This window comes from Schistocerca cancellata, chromosome 8 (genome assembly GCF_023864275.1).
Source record: "Schistocerca cancellata isolate TAMUIC-IGC-003103 chromosome 8, iqSchCanc2.1, whole genome shotgun sequence".
Taxonomy (NCBI): domain Eukaryota; kingdom Metazoa; phylum Arthropoda; class Insecta; order Orthoptera; family Acrididae; genus Schistocerca; species Schistocerca cancellata.
The window spans coordinates 316,283,769-316,290,355 of NC_064633.1; positions in this window are offsets into that span (position 1 = coordinate 316,283,769).

Sequence of the window (6,587 nt, forward strand, 5' to 3'; positions counted from 1 at the left end):
GATGTTCTTAGGTTAGTTAGGTTTAAGTAGTTCTAAACCTAGGGGACTGATGACCTCAGATGTAAAGTCCCATAGTGCTTAGAGCCATTTGAACATACAACCTTTGGCGGATATGTAAACGATTAGTGTTGCAGTTCTTCTGACAGGTGGAACAGCCACCAGAGTATATTAGTGATGTATGTGTTTGGTATAGTTTCCAAGCCTTGTAGTGGTTCAAATGGCTCTGAGCACTATGGGACTTAACTTCCAAGGTCATCAGTCCCTAGAACGTAGAACTACTTAAGCCTAACTAACCTAAGGACATAGCACACATCCAAGCCCGAGGCAGGATTCGAACCTGCGACCGTAGCGGTCGCGCGGTTCCAGACTGTAGCGCCAGCCTTGTAGTATATATAAGCAGTTGAAGAGAGGCAGATCTTTAGTGGTCACCAAGAAAGACCTGGAGATGCCGCGTACACGTATGAAACGGCATTATCAGCGCCTGACAGAGTTTGTAAGGGCCTCATTATGGGTGTATTTTTGGTCGGTAGGCCGAAAGAGCAGTATCCACATTTGCGAAGCACTCGTACACTAAAGCGCTAAAGAAGATGGTACAGGCATGCGTAATCAAATACAGAGATATGTAAAGAGGCGCAATACGGCGATGTGATGGTGATGAAGTGGGTGTTTTCCCTTACGACCATTTCACAAGTGTACCGCGAATATCAGGGATCCGGTAAAACATCAAATGTCCGACATCGCTGCGGCCGGAAAAAGCTGCTGCAAGAACGGGACCAACGACGACTGAAGAAAATCGTTTAACGTGACAGAAGTGCAACCCTTCCGCAAATTGCTGCAGATTTCAATGCTGGGCTATCAGCAAGTGGCAGCGTGCGACCATTCAAAGAAACATCAATATGGGCTTTCGGAGCCGAAGGCCCTCTCGTGTACCTTCGATGAAAGCATGACACAAAGCTTTACGCCTCGCCTGGGCCCGTCAGTACCGACATTGGACTATTGATGACTGGAAACATGTTGCTTGTTCGAACGAGTCTCGATTCAAATCGTATCGAGAGGATGGACGTGTACAGATAGGGAGACAACTTCATGAATCCGCGGACCCTGCATATCAACAAGGGTCTGTTGAAGCTGGTGGAGGATCTGTAATGGTGTGGGGCCTGTGGAGTTGAAGTGATATGGGACCCCTGATATGTCTAGATGCGACTCTGACATGTGACGTACGTAAGCATTCTGTCTGATCATCAGCATCCATTCACGTCCATTGTGCATTCCGACGGACTTGGGCTGTTCCAGCAGGACAATGCGACGCCCCATGCGTGCTGCTTAGTGCTACTAAGTGGCTCCATAAACGCTCTTCTGAGTTTCAACACTTCCGCTGGCCACCAAACGCCGCAGAAATAAACATTATTGACCATATCTGGGATGCCTTGCAATGTACTGTTTAGAAAAGATCTCTATCCACTCACACTTACGGACAGCTCTGCAAGATTCATTGTGTCAATTCCCTGCAGCACTACTTCATACATTAATCGAGTCCACGCCACGTCATGTTGCGGTACCTATGCGTGCTCGCGGGGGCCCTACACGATATTAGGAACGTGTACCAGTTTCTTTGGCTCTTCAGTGTATATGGCAGTGGCCCGATGTTGGACGGCACGGGAATGTGAAGAGAGGCATGTTCTTCGTCACACTCCGATCGAATCATGCCTGACCGCTAAAAGGCAGGATCGCTGTGTTGTGCATCAAGCACGTCGTAATCCCTTCACCTCTTCGCTTGCCATCTGAAAAGAAGAAGGGGTCTTAGCAACATCCGGTGTCATTCCGCAGCTTTGGTCGAAGACCAGCAACAGATGGACTAAAGAGTTATCGTCCGCAGTGTACGCTACCGTTAACGCAACACAAACAGCTCGTTTGGAGTGATACAATCATCGGGATACATGGACTGCTGATGAACGGTGTCACAATGTGTTTAGGGAAAAACCGCAGTTCTCCACTACCCCGTACTATCATCATTGGCGACGTACAGGAAGTCCCATTCCTCCAAAACTCTGGAGAGGTACACCGGTGTTACTCCTGGCCTCATGATGGGGAGAGTCACCGAGTATGACTTGAAACAGTTTTTAGTGATCGAGGGAACTCTAATGACATAACAGTACATCACGAAAATGGTGCACCCTCACGTATTGTCTCTCATGCGACAGTATTGTGGTTCCATTTTTCAACAGGACAATGCTCATGTGCATATGAAAAGTGTCTCAACGAATAGTCTGCGTGATGTCGTGGTACTGGCGTGCCCAGGAAGATCCCAAAAGGTATCCCCGACAGAACATGTGAGGGGCCAGCTGGGATGTCAACTTCGTCCCAGCATCACTATCCAGGATGTCAAGGAGCAGTTACAACAGTTGTGGGTCAGCATGCCTGAGGAGAGGCTACAATGACTTTATGAAATCGTTCCCAACCGAAACAGTGCCTACATCCAGGCCAGAAGATGTGCAGCGTCTTTTTGTTGAGTGAATTCATACTGCCAAGTTCTTTCTCGTAAATTTGAGTCGACTTTTTTAATCACTGCAGTTACATCACATACCCTCTCGACCTATAAATTTTAATTTTGTTAATCGTCCCCTTGTGGTTGCCAGACTTAAGCTCTTTCTACCTTTCAGATCTGACGCAGCAATTATAGTACCTTTTGAAACGTGGTACTTACGGAAGGCAGGAAAAGGTATGGACGGGGCCTTACCCAGTTACCGTTGGTTGCGCAGTAAACACGTACACTTTATTTAAGGAAATAATTTTTAAAAAACAATCATTTAAAACAAAATTGACTGGAACACAAGCTACACTGACGGCTGAAGGCATTATTACGAAAGAATTCAAAATTGTTTGTCGGCTGAAGGCCACAAGGAATACTTCAGAACAATTAACGGCTGATGGCCAGAATTACAAATCAGGAAGACAATTACACGTTATAAATACCAAAATAATTTTTAAAACAATCATTAAAAATATTGACTGTAACACAAGCTACAATGACGGCTGAACGCCTTATTAAGAGAGAATTCAAATTATTTGTCAGCTGAAGGCCACAAGCAATACTAATTAACGGCTGAAGGCCTGAATTACAAATGAGGAAGACAATTACATCTTAAAAATACCAAAATCATATTTTAAAACAATCATTTAAAAAAATGAGTGTAACACAGGCTACACTGACGGCTGAAGGCCTTATTAAGAAGAATTCAAATTATTTGTCGGCTGAAGGCCACAAGCAACAGGAATAATTTAAACAAAATATTGGCTCAAATGGCTCTGAGCACTATGGGACTTAACTTCTGAGGTCATCAGTCCCCTAGAACTCAGAACTACTTAAACCTAAGAGCATCACACACATCCATGCCGAAGGCAGGATTAGAACCTGCGACCGTAGCGGTCGCGCGGTTCCAGACTGTAGCACCTAGAACCGCTCGGCGATCCCGGCTGGCAACAAAATATTATTTTTAAACAATTGACACAATCAGACCAAATGAAGAAGGGAGTGATCCACAGACAGTGCTCCACGGATCGACGTGAGAAAAGTCCCTACAGCTGCGTAAGCGGTGAGACAGGCAGCCCATTGTTATACTCACTTAACAGGATAGCAACTCAAACCAGTCACAGTTTAAATGCAAGACCAACACTCTCGCAAAATCTACTTAAAGTTCGATGCCCACTACAACAATGGAATAACCCATGCCAGGCAGATAGCAGGACTACACTCTTGACATCGTAAAACGACAAACATTATACGAGAGAACATGTTCAAACTCAAGAGTAATCCGAGGTAATTACAACAAGTTGCCTCCACGAATCCAGTTACGTAGATAGCGTTAAAACGACTGCTCTTTGGTCACACTAGATACACACGGATCCGCGAAAACAATACCACAGACACCTCAAACACTACTATAACCAGTCACTGTCAAGCAACAAGGACGAATTACACGTCGACCCAAAGACACAGAAGCCGAAGTGGTCGGAAGACCAAATGCACGTCGTCCGTTGAGACGACCGACCGAAGACCAACCAACGGTCGCTCTCGATCAAGACAGGCAAGGCAAACGTACCAGTATGAACCGTCGACTGACAGGTTATTCCATGAGGTCACTTCGACGCCCGGACACACACACACACACACCAGTGAAGATTGCACTACTCGAATATAACGATCCATTCAACTTAAACTCGCTGAATCCGGACCTCGACGTGGTCGTGAACTCTCGCGACCACATCCTTCCATCGGGCAGTGCATGTGTCGCCAGCTGTCCCGCCGAGTACTGGCGCTGTGCGGACCTCACTGCTGCTACGACCCAACTCCGAACTGCCTGACACACGACGACACGGAAATACTAGAGGACGCTCCAAAGATAGTACCACAGTACTCGCTATCGATGAGCTCTGCTGCTGCCACTGACGGACAGACAAAGCGAGCAAACGTAGTGGCGCCAGTGAGCAGACTAAGAAAACGAGAGGTGACGATCCCAATATACGACGCCAACCTGTCAGTGGCACCATGGCGAGCCGGAACACGGCTCACCTTCACTGTTTTTTTTTTGTGCTCTATGTGGAATAAAATTGGATTCTTGATATCTGGATTTCTCTGTGGTTTTCCTCTACCTATTTGACCTTCTGTTCTTCCAAGAATTACATTCTTTTCTAATTAGTCTTCTGCTCTCATGATATGTCCAAAGTACCTTAACTTCATCTGCGCTATTTTGGCGGCTGTTATACTGGCTGAAATTCGAGAATTTCCGATTAAGATGGACTAAACTCGTTCATCGATATTAGTAGAGAAAAAGCTAATCAATTTATTGTGCTCAATGATTTCGTGACTGCTGTCCTATGAAGGCGAAATTGGTAGTGTTTGTACTTGTAGCTTAAGCGCTGGGTAATGTTTTGTCATACTGCACGAAGTAACTGCCAGCACGAAGCAGCCGTTAACGACCTTGCCTGCGAGAGACCACTGGGTATTTAAACCGCTATTGCGTGTTTGCTGATAAGCTGGTAGAGCTCGCTTGCCGCCCGACGATAAGGAATAGGTCGCCACACGTAACGAGCGCTTGTGCTGTAGTGTAAACAACAAGGATTTACCTACGCTGTGCTTTGTGAGTACTTGAAGCTGTTTAGTACCTAGATAAATGGGTTCTCAAGACATTGATGGAAATTCAAGGAGTTGCTTTCTAATTAATGGCCTGAAATGTGGATACATCGTCACTGAAACGGAAATGAGACTTCGTACAAGCATAAAAGTTCAATGTGTAGCTTCTGCATTGTCCTTACTGTACAGCGATATCTCGAATGCATGGAGAGTCGAAGCTAGTTATTCACGATCGAGATTTTTCTCTGTCCTTACCCTCAGTCACAGGTATGTGAGAAACAGATCGAGCTTGAATGTTTCCATGCTCTGATTAATCCATGTGGTTATATATCCAACATTTTTCAGTTAAATTAGGTCTCAGTTCTTACGTTATCTTACTTACTGTTCCCCAGTTTATTAATAACTCCAACACTGTTTATGAGTCGGCTGTTCACATGTCACTTAAGCATGAAAAAGTAAGTATCCTCCATCGCACTAATAAAATACAATCGAACACTAAATATAAGGTGATGCTGCGAAAGTACTTGAAGTGTTTGAGAAGTAATTTTCGCAATCGTTAGTTCCATTTCTTTTACACATAAATGTAGGTCTCTTCCAAATAGTTCCAAAAATGGTTCAAATGGCTCTGAGCACTATGGGACTTAACTTCTAAGGTCATCAGTCCCCTAGAACTTAGAACTACATAAACCTAACTAACCTAAGGACTTCACACACATCCATGCCCGAGGCAGGATTCGAACCTGCGACCGTAGCGGTCACGCGGTTCCAGACTGCAGCGCTTAGAACCGCTCGGCCACGCCGGCCGGACCAAATAGTTCCCTTTGGCAGTTACACAGCTAAGAAAGCGTTGTTTCTGTCTTAACAGCAGTTCGGAAGGAACAGTCGGCAGTTCATGGATTATGCTCTTCTGAGAATAGTGAAAGAAAATCAACCCCTTTCGACATATTTTTGAGTCGGGGAAATGAGAAATCTCAGGGATTGAGATTAGCGAAAAGGAGGGTGGAGTGTGGAGAGGGGCTGAAAAATCACAGTCAGAATATGTTCAAAGATGTCGACTCAATCTTTCATTATCCTTTCTTGTATAATGTTTACATAGTCTTTCTCAGCAGGAAGTAAATCAGTTACTAGTTTCAGAGGTTTTCTGCCGATCGTTATCTTCGAGTGTTGCGAAAAATGTTACAGGATAGTTGTATTTGTTTGTGGAACTGCAGGCCACATGTATTAATAGCGGGTACAACTATTTCCTTGCCCTTGTACTGATGTTTTGTGAACTACTTACTGTGTTATCTTTTAATATCCCTTTTGATCGTGGACCTTTCCATTCTCTTGGTGCATTGCTTATACTATCACTTAGTGATTCCACCTAATATGCCATTCACAACATGTACTCGTGCTCACCTTACGTCATTCCTGTACAGGTGAGGACATTTTAATTGAAAGTCACTGCCCGTTATCG